This window comes from Melozone crissalis, unplaced genomic scaffold, assembly GCF_028551555.1.
Source record: "Melozone crissalis strain CALT ecotype California unplaced genomic scaffold, PUWL_Pcris_2 ptg000013l_1, whole genome shotgun sequence".
Lineage (NCBI taxonomy): Eukaryota > Metazoa > Chordata > Aves > Passeriformes > Passerellidae > Melozone > Melozone crissalis.
In genome coordinates, this window is record NW_026535791.1 from 63,580,997 (window position 1) to 63,595,107 (window position 14,111).

The window sequence follows — 14,111 nt, forward strand, 5'->3', positions numbered from 1 at the left end:
CCTCCTCTTCTTCTTTGCTGATCACTTGTCATTTTCACCGGGGATTAGTATCGTTCGGGGCAAGCGGACAACTGATTTTTTTGATTTTTTTTTCCTTTCTTCTTTTCCATTTGGAGAATTTCCCCCCAAACCTCCCCCCCTCCTTTTTTTTTTCGTTCCTTTTTTTTTTTTTTTGGCGCTGCGGTGCGGGTGCTAGGACCCGTCAGGCACCCTCCCCCGGCCCCCCCCGGAGCGTTTTCCCCACATTCGCCCAGCGCCAGGAAAGGAACCCCCCCTCCGGATCGTCGCTCGCCGGATACTTGTGCGGGCAGCCGGGATCGGGCGCGCTGGGCGCGGAGCTGCCCGCGGGCGGCGCGGGGGCCCCAGGCCGGCCGCCCCCTTCCCCCCGCCCCCCCTCGCCGCACCTGGATGGTACCTCCCGCCGGCGACGCGGGCACTTTCTGAACTAGGAAGGAAGGGGCGACTCGGGGGGGGTGGGGGGCGCCGAAGTCTGTATGGAATTACCTGCGCCCCCGGCGGAGCTGGCAGCGGTGGATGGATGGGCGCCGCGTCCGCGGCACTCGCGGCCAGCTGAGCCCCAGGAGTAAACACGGGGCTCCTCCGGCCGAGTGCGCAGTGTGGTGACCGGCACTCGCCTCGCTGACTGATCGCACCGGAGGAATATTTCGGGAGACTCCTGTGGGTAAGGTCATTTTATCCAGGCAAAAGCCCGGCATTGCTAAACTTGGTGGAGGGTGACTGAAATGGGCACTTTCGGGATTGCTGCATTACCCTGATGCGAGGGGCTCCAGCCGCTATTGGCAGTTGAGTGGAATAACTGCAGTGGGTCTTCTGGTGAGTGCTTTTTGCGATAAATTGAAAAAAAAAAAATCTCCCCCCTCTGTATTTATGCACCGTCTGGATTTGGGAGAGTACTGTCAGAGCAAGGAGTCTTTAATTTTACCTAGTTTTATTTTTTATTTCCTTGGTTGTAATATATTTGACTAGAAAGGTTATGTGACAGCAAAGAAGCTCTCTGTGATGGAATCTAATTAATATGAGGTCGGATCCCATCCTCTGGTTAAATAGATCTTTCCAACTCTGTGCAGCGTTCTGCTGCATTTCATAGCTGCAATGGAGGTAGAGAAAATCTGCTTTTCAAGTTGTTAAACTTTAAGGTGGTGATCCTTATTGATCGTGGTACAGTGCACTGGTGCTAAAGGGGTTAAATGCCATTGGTAATTTGGGATTACAACTGTTCCTGTAAATCCTGCAAGGAAATTATAAACTGAGAGGTGCTAAGGACAGAATCCCCTCAGCTTCATTCTGGAGAAAGACCATAAATGTCACTAGCCTGAAAATATCTCATCCAGCTGCTCTTACAAAATATCTTTTTTACCCAATAACTTACCTACTGAAACCTCGGACCACGTGTATGGGAGTTGGAAGATGTGCAAACAGAGATGCTATCTTCGGTATTTCATACATACATGCATCTGGCTGAGGGACTGTGTGGGAATTCATTCCTGTTACTTGTGGTGTGAAACGAGACGAGAGAAAAAGGAAAGATCATCTTCTTAAGAACAGAAGCGAGTGAGGGAAGCACTTCAGCCTTTAAAGATTTAAAGGGATCCGAGCAATGCACATTGGTAATCTCTCTCTGCAAAATCAGTTCTGATAAGAGGGAATGGGGGAAGGTTGAGGGAATCGATAGTGATGACGTTGTGCAGTGCAATGCACTGCAATGCTAAAGTTACACAGTGTGTGCGAAAATATGTACCCTCATGTACTGCTGGTGAGTTCATGCATAATGGATGCAAGAAGATATGCAGATCTGTCTGTAGGAAGATGGATGTATTTGTGCAAAGACGGCGATTATGTAACTTGATTACATCAGTGGCATCAGTCGCCGATAGTGGAATAATATTCTCCTATAGCGTATCGATCACTTGGCTTAACTTTGTAGCGCTCCCGGCAGCGAGGGATGGAGACCTGGGCAGAGGAGGGGAGATCCTTGCTCAGCTCCCGACGCGGGGTTTGCCTCTTGCAGGCTGCCTTTGCATCAGCGTGCTGCTGGCGGAGTTTCCCCGGGACAGGGAGTTCACGGAGGACGAGGAGGAGGAGGAGGAGGAGGAGGAGGAGGGGGAGGCTGCCGAGGGCTGGCTCAGCCACACCCGGGAGAGGCTCCCGAGGAGCCCCGGCCGGGCTGCACAATGCTCCCATTGAGCGGCCCCGGCTCCTTCGCAAGGTCACACCGCAACCTGGGCTCGGGTGCATGGCAATAGCTGAGCGGAGGAGGAGGAACAATACCGAAATTAAAATTGATCCTCCTCCTCCTCCTGCCCCTGGCCATCGGCTGGCTCCGAGCTCGGCGTTCTGCTGACCCCTGTGCTCCGGGCAGAGCCGGAGCCGCTTTGCCCGGGTGTGTGGGGCGCTGTGGGCTGAGAGCTGAGAGCTGAGAGCTGAGAGCTGAGCCTCTCTCGGTGCGAGCAGCCACTGCTCTCAGCTTTGGCAGGGCGCTGCTGCACGGTGTTACAATACAGCCTGACTGACGGGGGAAAGAGTATTGTCAGATCCAACAGCTTCATGCACCTGTTACATTTTCAGGAGCCCAAAAGGTGGTCTCTTATTGCATTTCAAATACCATAGAAGTGAGTGGAAGAGCAAAGGGGTAACAGGAGTCCCATTGGTTTAACTCAGGCTTTTTTAGCAAATTGTCCTCAAAGATAGCAGTATCAGGATATGCCTTAATGCCCCTTTTAGAATCCTCAATCACTTTTCCTATCTGTTCAGGGAGAGGAGGGGGAAGAGCACTCCTTGAAGACAGATAAGCTCACAAAGGCACTGCTGAGGGCCCATGCCTCTAACACATGCATTTTCTGAAAAATGTAAGCCTGATGAAATCTTAACTCAGCTGAAATGAGTGATCTTATCGTCACTGACCTGTGTCCTTCCCCACTTCTCTCTGAATCCATTCCAGCAAAATGTCACTGAAATACTTTTCAGTTAAGAAGAGGTGAGGGCAGAGTGGGTTTTACATCTCTTGATAAACATGATCTTCCCATACCTACTAGATTTTATGCACTATCAAACTCACAGTAATTTTACCCTACAGCAGCCTGAAAAATCATTTTTTCCTGCTTCCCTGAAAACATCAGTATTTTAAAGTAGATTCACCATTAGTTCATGACTATATTCATATTTCTGGAGGATAGGTCTGGGCAAGCACTAAAATATCCTGCTAATGCAGTTTAGAGTTTGACATTCATAGAGTATACTGAGTAAATTGGGAAAAAAAGGATATGAAGTTAACTCTGTTTCCATCCTTCAGGGGTCAGAATAACACTATGGCAACTCCTATGCATTGCTACAGCTCTTATAATTTTCAGAAATGTCCATTGCATTCTCTCCCCCACACAAAATTACAGGCATGCTCTTTCCACTGATTACTTACAGGACCCCTTCTGACACACACAGGCCACACACCTGTACCACCCATCTCAAAGGAGAGCACAGTTGTCTCCTGAAGGTGTTACAAAACTGCTGCTGTAGAGGAGTAGGCACTGACAGTGTGGGAATGCATCACATGGTACATGTAAAGTGGCATGCAGCATGCAAGGATTTGCAAATTCAGGACAATAGAGAATGGTAAGCAACCGAGTTTTATTTATAGATTAATTTTATTGTTGTAGTTAGCCATGCCCACTTGGTAAAAATAGAGGGTTTCAGCTCCAATGCAACATCTCTTCAGTTTGCACCAAATGTAGCTTTTTTGAGAGGAAACTTTCCTTGCTGAAGTAAAGCTGTAAATCACTCGGACAAATGAAGAGAAAATGTGAAGAGAAATATTTACATAAAACATTCCCAGGCTCCAAATCTCAGACCACTGAAAGCAGTGAGATTTTGGCCACCCACTCCTCGCTATTGCTGGAGAACTGGCTTTTAAAGAAAACAGCAGTGAATGAAGAATAATCTCAGTGCCTTCCTCTGAAAGAGCAGGCTTCTGGCTGTCATTGTCATAGAAAACAGCAGACTTGTTTTAGTGCTGAGAGGAAAATTTGAAACAGGGCAGATCTTAATGAAACTTTTTTTACTATTCAGTGATATTCTTGTAATGTATTCAGAGTACTTTCTGTGGCCATTATGTTGAACTCATGTATTAGGAAAAAAACAAAAAAAAAATGGATAATCAACTGAGGCTTTCCTTCAGTGTATTTGCACTTACAGAGAAGTGTTTGAATATACTTCTGTGTTTCATAACAGCTGTGATATTTAGCGGCTGGGAATCTTTTTATTTTTATAGTTCACACTGCATGATAATATATGGCAATTGAAACATGAAGCTCTGATTAATGTGATTAAAAAGTAGCAACTAGTGGTGCTGAAGTTGTAAATTTAATTATAGAAGCACCATTTGCACAGCTATAGGTAAGGTTGTGTCAGCATTTCTGTTATAAAACTCTATCCTGTTTCCATCCGTTGTGTCGGGGTCTATGAAATAAGAATTCACAGCAGAGACCATGATGGCTGTTTAGGTTACTGACATGGCCCATCAGGTCAGTAATCCATGTGTTTCTTTAAGCCTTGTATGAATATCTTCAGCAGCACCAAAGCAGCCATTATGCTTTATCAATTCAAGTATATGCTTCTATTTTAAAATGTAATTAAATATGCAGTGATGGACCACAGTGACTTAGTGACTCAGGAGGGAACATTTAACATATCAATTTTAATGCACTTTCATGTAGTTTTCATACTCCTAAAACAAAAACAGATTAAATGCAGCAATTAATTCTTTTTGTGACAGCTTAAAATTAATTTGCATTTAGGTGAAAACTCTTTTGGGGGGGGAGGAGGAAGGAGAAAATGATGAAGATGAAAATTTGTGGGTTTTGAATGTTAATATTAAAGCTTTGCATATTCCCCTGAGGTAGTCACATATGGAACTCCATCCTGCAGAAGGGGAAAGTACTGTGTCATTTGCCACAGCTCTGTAAGACCTGGGCAAGGAAATCAGGTAGTGCTGGCTCTCTGTTTTAACATTGAGCACTCAGTTTTTCTAGGTCTCAGTGTACCTGTGTGCTATAGGCACTCCTAGGTCAGTTCATGGTGTTACACAGAACACTATTTATGCCTCAATAACTGGGTCTGAACAAACGAACCAAGGGCATCTCTCAGTCTTACTGCTGTATGTGCTTTAAAGTTTCATGTTTGTAGGAGCAGCACACAGGCATAAGGATAATCCTTAAACAGTTGTAGCATCAACTGCAGCATTACTCACAAAGACTTTTCAATTGGGAATCAAGGAAAAGAAAGGAAGAACATGAAAACATTTAGATTTTTGCCACTGCAGTAGATATTGTTTCCATTTTATTTTTTACTTCTGGGAATAATTTAGGAAATGCTTAGTGTAGCTTATGAAAAGAACTACAGAAAGCTAATTCATGTGCTGAGAAGACCAATACCATCTATACAAATCTATACAATCAGCAGGCAGACAAGGGGTAGTGGTGTCACAAAGTTTTCTGTTCTCTGGTCCTTTACAGCTGACCATGGTGAATAGAGCATTGTGAAAGAGGAAGAAGATGGAGACTGCAGAATGGGTTAATAAAAGGGGGGCAGAAAAGCTTGTAAATGTACAGACAGTGGTGAGGTATCTTCTGTCTTCTGAGATTGAATATATTTCTGTATTCCTCTTGTCTTTTCTTTACTAGGGATACCCAGCTGCTTAAAGTTATTGCAGTTCCCAACTCCCACTGCTTTTTTTTGGAAAATCCCTAAAATCTTCAGTGCAAGGGCCATCAACTTTTTTGTTTCATGTTTTCATGCCTGTTTCCAGTCACGCAATGAGACGGTGATCTCTCAGTTGAGGTAACTTGAGGTCTTTCACCATAAAATAAAAAATTAATGTCAGGAATATGAGAGAAATAATGTTTTCTGTTAGATGAAAAGATTGAAAAGGCCTAAAATTTTAGAAACGGCTGATAATTTGCAGAAATCAGACTTTGTTCTGACAAAGTACAAACCTTTGAATTTCCAACTAGGATTTCACAATGCTCTTACAAGACTGACACCAAGGTAGTGCAGCTGCTGTGCTTGGAGTGTCAGTAGCAATTTCTTTTCAATCCCAACCAAAAGTTTAGACTGTTTCAGGGAAAATGAAGTCATAGTGTTGTGCATCCATTGTCATGTGCAGGGAAAGGCTTCGGCTGCTGGTTAGGGGTGGGCTTAACCACTCTGAGTTCCCAGTGGGCTTAACCAGCTCTGACCTGAGTTCCCAGACCATTTGCATCTGACTGAGAATTGCTGAGCCTGAATGGTGCAAGGAACCTGAGAGTATGTCTGTGCCCTGCCTACATCCATTTGGCAGTGCACCTTTGCTGGATTTGACTCTGAGCTCCGATCATATGCCTCAGGGATAATTCCTACACCAAGATCTGTTGGTATGATGGAAACCTTGGGATAGAGCCACAATGTCTGCACAGGAATGTGTTTGGCCAGGATGCTTTTGTGTGGCACTGATCCCTGGCAGCAATTTTAGCCCTGTGTCTGTCAGGTTGCTGCTCAGTGCACAGACTTTCAGGATGGCAGCAGAGCACAGCTGTTACCATACAGCACCTTGGCATTCTGCATCTTCGATTTTCCTTTAATGCTTTCTGTCTCTTCCCACATTAAAACTTTATTCTCTCTCCCCCTTCCACCTCCCTCCCCTCCCCCCACCACCCAAACTCTTTTCCTTATTTTAGAGTAATATAACTGGAGATGCATGGAATTTCCTTTTCAGCAAGTTGTGGCTGTGATGGAGATACATATGCTTGTGTACCTATCTGTCAATAAGATGTGTGTTCAGTATGCACAGTTTTTTTAATTCAACATCTCTTACAGAACAGACAAGGCCTGTGAATTTCCTCTTAGACATTTCTTTGGGGGATCCCATAGCTGAAAGTGGTGTGCTTGCACCAACGTTAAATCAGGCTGGCTGATTGGCACTGTCTCTCTGCACATACATGTATATTTATTTATCATAGAATCAATAGAATATGCTGAATTGAAAGAGACCCATCAGGATCATTCAGTCCAACTCACTGGCCCTGCGCAGGACACCCCAAGAGTCACGCCATGTATCTGAGAACATTGTCCAAATGCTTTTTGGTCTCAGTCAGGCTTGGTGCTGTGACCACTTCCCTGAGGAGCGCGTTCCAGTGACTGACAACCTTCTGGGTGAGAAATATTTTCCTGATATCCAACCTAAACTTCCTTTTACACAGCTCTAGGCCATTTCCCGAGTCCTGTCACTGGTCATGAGAGTGAAGAGATCATCATTGTCACCTCCACTTCTCCTCAGGGGGAATTTGTCACTGCAGTGAGGTCTCCCCTCAGTCTGCTCCTGGCTGAACAGACCCAGTGCCCTCAGCTGCTCCTCATAAGTATTCCCCTCCTGACCTTTCCCCATCCTTGTAGCCCTACTTTGGAGGTTCTCTAATATCTTAATGTACACTTTAAGAGATCATTTCTGTAGCTGGTCACTAGATGAGACTTATGTACATGTACACATGCGCAGATGCAGGTACCTATGTGTGCCTGTGCATGCACATGCCTTTACCTGTGCGCTCACTCATACACCCAAAGGAAGACTGAGAGCAAGCCATGAACAGAAGATGCTGTAGTTATTCCTTATAAAGGAAAACAAACATCATTCAAACAAGCCATGAGGCAGTAGCTGTTTTTTAGGGTTGATTTAGTATTTATTTTTTAATGATCTGTAAATGCGGCATATTTGAAGACAACACAAATGTATTTTGGAATGTCAAAGCAGAAACATACTTTGAAAGGACGATCGAAGGGCTATATGGTATCAAGTGTAATTTTAGAAATCTACATGGTAAAACTTTGAAAGATACAATCTAAATGTTTCCTGTAGATCTCTCCTAACAGATCAGGATACCATCAAAAATCCTGCCCATTGTTGTGAAGAAGCTCAACCAGGGTATTTTCTCAGTTCATAGCAGAAGAAAGTTTCATATGTATTATAAAAGAAATGTAAGACTTTGTGTAGTATTTCTTATGTAACACTTAGAAACTCTTCACTGTCATACTCAGTATGAATAATCCATCTGCCTTTGGTAACTTCTTATCCAGAAACCTATTAAGAAGGAAGAAAAAACCAGAGAATCACAGCCAAAAAAACCCAAAAAACAAAGAAGTCTTCCATATGAAAAGATTCCCATGCGAAGAAAGAGGTGAAGGTTTCATTTATTAAGAAAAAAGAAGATGCAATATGGAAGAACAGATGATGCAGGGAATATTGAAGACTATGGAAAGATACTTTGGCTTGTCTTATATATTGTTTTCCTGATGACCAGTAAAATTTAATTGTGGAAAATGCAAAATGAGTTAAGGAAAACACTCCTTTACATAGTTCATTCAAATCCTTTGTCTCATATGCACAAGGATACAGTGAAGAGAAAGCTCTAGTAGAATAGAACAGCTAGATAAAGACAGAATTTTGAAATGTTGCATTGCAATAGATACCTAGGTAAGAAGATTATCAGGCTATGTAGCAGTGGGCTCTCACCTTGTGTGCCCCAGTGGTGTAGCCAGTGAATGTATTTGTCTGTCATTTCTGAAGTGTTAAAGGATGCTTCTTCCAAAGGATTTCATATTGGCTTCCCTTGGAGATGTCCTGTGTGAGATGGACTGTGTGTTCTGGAGACCACAGTTCTTCACTCTGTTCATTTTACAAACCCAGCAATTGTACTACTGCTTAATAAAGATTTATTAATGTTGACTGAACAGCCTAATTTTGCTGTTTAAGTCCTCATTACTAAAGTCCTGGTCCAAAACACAGTGATGGAAATGGAACGAGGCCTACTGCACTCTGCAGGTATTGGATCAATCTCCAGCTTTATCGTCTATTTTCCTAATTTTTGTTATATTCTGTGGGAAAAACCCCTCATACTGCTTATGTTTAGTAGGTTAACATTGATTAAAAAAGAAAATCCTGTAAACTTTAACAGAATCCAATAAAGCTTATATTAAAGCTATATTATTGACAGTATAAACGGTCTTAGTAATTTCCATCATTAAGGGATATGCAACCCCCATATTTTGGTCAGTCACTGAAAGGAATGTCTCATTTCTTTAAAGGTTGTTACACCATCCCTGGTCTCTGGTACTTTCAGTTGCTGTGATGGAAAACTCAGATCTTTAAAATCAATCCCTAAAAATATATGCAGTGTTAGTGTACATCCTGAGCTAGTTCTTTTTGAAAAATTGTCAGGTTAATCAAAATACAAGTAGGTTTCAGCCTTTAGTTAGTTTAACTTATCCTCCTTCGTATTGATTCTTCACTACTTTATATGTATAATGATGTATAATATATTTCTTATATATAATAATGTAAATTCTGTCAAAGGACAGTCACATGGCTCAATGGACAGACACTACACCTGACTGTTCAGTTACAAGGGACCTTCCTTAATTACTGTTTTCTCTGGATTTTGTCCATTTGTAGTATCACTTAATGCTCAAGACTTCCATATTAGCTAATGCAGTGTATGTCTTTTATTTCTTCGGTGTCTGAAATCAGGCCCTTTCACTAGTTCCAAATATTGCTTCTCTGTAAAATTTTGCTAAATTTGTCCATACTTCAATTTCTTGTCTCTGAAGACTGAAAGACATAAACACATTCTGCCTTCATGTCTTTTTAAGTGTTTCATCTATTTATAATATAAACTCTTTGCTTAATATTTCTATTTTATTATCTATGAAGTAGGGCTAGAGGAAAAGGTGATGCCAATTTCTTCTTCCTGCCTCAGTGGAAATTAAATTTTTTGCCAGCCCTTGGAAATCATAGAAAGTATTTCCATTCTTCCGGCCTCCAGAAAATAAGTAATTTCCATTTTGGTTGGAGGGTGGATTTTTTAATATTTTTTATTTATATAGCACTTCGATTTTGGGAGGATTGAATCAAAAGATGCCATTTTAGACACAAAAATTTAATGAAAACATTTTTTTCCCAGTAGAAAATTAATCAGGAAAGATATTTTCAGAGTACTTAATGCAAGTTCTTAGCAGAACAGGACTCTCAGCTAAGGTCTTTACATGCTAAATAATACAAATATGAAAATAGTATTGTGAGTCATACTACTGGGGGTGGCTGGGTCAGCTGCCTGTTTCCTAAATATTAATCAATCTTTTTTAATTTGAGATTACTTCACTATTCATCTTCTAATTTTTCCCCTGTTGCCTGAATTAATTATATATAAAATATGGATGGTCACGAATCAAATGCAGCTCGTGGCTTTCCTTTCTGCCAAGGTTCAGGTGTAACCCACCTGGTTAACAGAACAAAAATGTTGATGTTGATGGGGCTTTCTGATGCTGAACTTCGGGTCTGTGTTGGCTCTTACTCATCAAGTCTTAATCCAGTGCCCGGGGTGCTGTGGGAAGGGCTGCTTGGTCTCAGTGTGGAGTGAATTAGATTTGGGAATTTTCAGTCCTAGCAGCGAGGTTCTGTTGCTGCCCGCAGCTCGGCTGGCGGCGCGGAGCCATCACCTGCTGCATGCCCGCAGGTACCGCAGAGCGTTTTACATACGGAATAACGGGACCGCCGGAGCGGGGCCGCTCCTGCTCCTCCGGGAGCAAATCCCCGCGGTGAGGGCATCTCGGGTTTCGTACATGAAACCTCTGCTGTTTCTTTCAGGTCTTGTTACTGGAATGGACGAGCCGTGCTCGGTGCCATCCTTTGGGCTGATTCCAGCCGATTCCCGGCTCCGGAGCGGGGCCGGAGCGCAGCGCTCCGCGGTGGCGCCGGCGGCATTTCCCCATCCCGGCAGGAATGCCCCGGCCCGCCGCAACTTGTGCCTGGAGACTTGTGGTTTCCATAGCCCTGTTTAACAGAAGACATTTTTGTCTACTCTGAAGATGCTCGTGCTCGCTGGTTTGGAATAATATTAAGTGAAGCAAGGGTAAACCGATTTCACACAGAATCTCCTGTCAGAGCTCTGTTTCGTCAAGAATAATGTTAGAGTAACTCCAGTGAAGCTGTTTCATTCGGCTTGCCAGATTGAGTCCAATGTGAACCTTCAACATAGATATTATTGCATTAATTTTAATGAATAAACATCACAGACTTATTTAATTAACATAGCAAAAACCATTGTCAACAAGCAAAGAATTTATACTGCACAGCCACTCTAATGCAATCACAAGAGTATACTTTATGGCTATGAGAATATAATTTTCTTGTTAAAGACCTTTGATGTTTCTTTAAATATATAAAAATACAGGAAATGTGTAAAATAAAGCTTGCCAGCCATCTCGAATGCCTCGTGTTGAAATTAATCTTTTAGCTTTGTGTTCATTTAGATGGGTTTCAGATAATACTAGTGTATATATACAAGCATATATATAAATATAAGTAGAGGTATGCATGTACATGCATAACTTTTGTTATGAAATCATAGGTGTTAATATTGAAAACACAACTATTATGTCAATTTGCATATGTTATTTTTTCCATTCTTTTTATCATTTTATTTGTTGAGGACTGTTTGACCACTAGAGTTTTACCTTTCTTGTACTTTCCTGCCTGGTCCAACTACATAGGAAATGCTCCTTTAATTTGTTCTTAGGGAATTCAAGAGCACTCTATTGGAGGTTTGCCTCCTCCACCAAGACCCGCTGCGCAGTCCCACCTGCACGTCTGGTTCAGACCTACACACGTTCTTCTATCCAAGCTCCCTCCTGCATTGCCACAGGAGCTGGCTCAATGTTTCTGGAAGTCAAGGAGTCAAGGAGCCACCAGCCACCTGAATGGCAGTACTTTGTCATGTGAATGGCAGTATCTTGTCTCTGTGCTAGTCCTGAATCCATAACTCAGAGGGAGTCTGTGTTTCGTAATAGGGGAAGCTGTGGGCACTGCGTCTCATAGTTTGGCAGCAGCTGCTTGCTGTGTAGATGGCTTTAGATTACTGTTGGTGTCAAGATTTCAACATATATTTGGTATGTTTAATCCCACACTGAGACAGAGTATGAAAACCATTGCTTGAAAGCAATATGTATGTGTATAAATATAAGCCAGGCTCTAGTTTATCTAATAATGAAACCTGAATGCAGGAATGTAAATGTATAATGTAGCCCAAAGTGTACCAGGCTGTATCAGTGCCACCTGAAATATGTAAATAAGAGACTTTATTGCTTATTTGGCAGGGACTGTGGTTCTACAGTCCTCACTTTTACTGTCATTTTTATTGACCTCTCAGAATGCTCTTAAATAAGCTTTCAACCTTATGCTTTGTTTTGATGAATGAATGTTCAACTAGAGACAGTTTACTATAGAATTATCTTGTATTTTTTTCTACCAAGATTGGCACAATATTCTTAGCTTAAAAAAAAGTTTTTTTCTTTATTATTCTTTTACTGGAAATTTATACTATATATTTATACTATATATTGTAGGATAGAAGAAAAATACAGTAAAAATATAATACAGTAAGACTGTGTTCATATAACAGCAATTTTTTGCACCCATAAACTTTATAGTTTGTTTTGAGGATAATCTACTAAGGCTCTAATTCAAAAGAAAAAAAATAACTCATATAACTTCCCCCCAGAAAAAAGAGAAAGGACACACCAGAAAGAAAAATAAATTTTTTAAATTAAATTTAGATACCCATTTATTTAAGTCCATAATTTGTTTTAAAGTACAAATTGTCTTTCTGCTTATCTTAGAGGACAGACGGACCCTCTTACTATTTAAAGCTTATTTTAAAAATAGCTTCATTATGATGGAGCACAATTTTTGCTCAGTCCTTTTCAAAGAGTAAAATTAAACAAAATACGCTGTCAATCAACACTCACTTTCCTGTAGATGGTCAGAAAATAAGCAGAGAACCATCACTGATCTCAGTATCAAAACAGTATATTTTGATATACTATTCTCCTGGGGGTTTCCATAAAATTTAGCTTATGGAACTCAAAGGTTTTATAACAAGAGTTATGGGAGTTTTACATATGGAATAACTGATTTTAGCAGGTGGTTGTGTTTTGTTGATGCTAGGAATTCTAGCTCACTTTTTATGTTACATGGTGTGTGTAACATACACTTGGTGAATACATGGAACATGGTGAATACACACATGAAACAGGAACTAATTTATCAGTTCCCATGGTGAATGGCTCTGCATACCTCTTTTATTAGGGAAAACTGAATTGCATTTGAAAACAAAGACATAGAGGAGAAAATATCCTTAAATGGTCCTTTATTTTATATGCTGTGATACACAAATAAATCCATGAGTTACCTTCAGCAATGCGGAATTTATTTATCAGATGAGACGTTCTGGCTGTCACCAGTCACTGACAGTGATTGTGACACCCTGCTGCACACATTGCTTACACTGTACAAAAATTCTCTATTTATGTAGCACGTTGTTCCTGAGATTTCATACCACAGGTGAACAATTAGCTGCATACCTGCCAGTTAAGATAACTGAGCTCTGCAATTAGATTGTGTGACAGGTTTTGATGAAGTTCTGCCTCGTTCCAGAGGCAGGTTGTGAGCTGGCAGGGAGGGTGTGGGGTGCCCCAGGTGAGCAGGCACAGGGTGTGCAGCAGGCAGGGGGCTTGGAAGGGCACAGCAATGGTCAGCAGAGCGCTGCCTCCCCATTTGTGCAGCCCTGTGGTACCACATGTCCTGTGGTAGGAGCAGCTCACAGGCATGGGGAAGGCAGCTCCTAGGATGGGTATTAAAGCATGTGGGGTGCCCCAGGTGAGCAGGCACAGGGTGTGCAGCAGTGCAGCAGGCAGGGGGCTTGGAAGGGCACAGCAATGGTCAGCAGAGCGCTGCCTCCCCATTTGTGCAGCCCTGTGGTACCACACGTCCCGTACAGCAGCTCACAGGCATGGGGAAGGCTGCTCCTAGGATGGGCGCTAAAGAAAAGCTATGAATAGTGAAGACAGAGAAATGCTTGGTGTTGGTCAGTGTCCTCTGCCATGACTTTGGTTTGATCACATCTTTTCTTTTGCATCCATCATCCCTAAGGAGAGATTCTGCTGCCTCCTTGGCCAGTGTCACGGCTTGGTTTAACATCAGCTCCCAAGTGAAGGAGAGCTGGACTGGGAGGCTG

The 14,111-nt window shown here is 42.3% G+C and overlaps 1 protein-coding gene across 2 annotated transcripts in view; it reads left to right on the plus strand.

The window, feature by feature from the left end:
- Window positions 1-487: 487 nt before the first annotated feature.
- IL1RAPL1 (interleukin 1 receptor accessory protein like 1) overlaps window positions 488-14,111 on the plus strand; it is a 687,620-nt gene continuing 673,996 nt past the window's right edge. Inside the window, exon 1 of one of the 2 annotated variants that reach the window (XM_054271408.1) lies at window positions 488-682. The gene's annotated coding sequence lies outside the window, so the exon portion shown is untranslated. The other variant, XM_054271409.1, reaches the window with a different exon arrangement.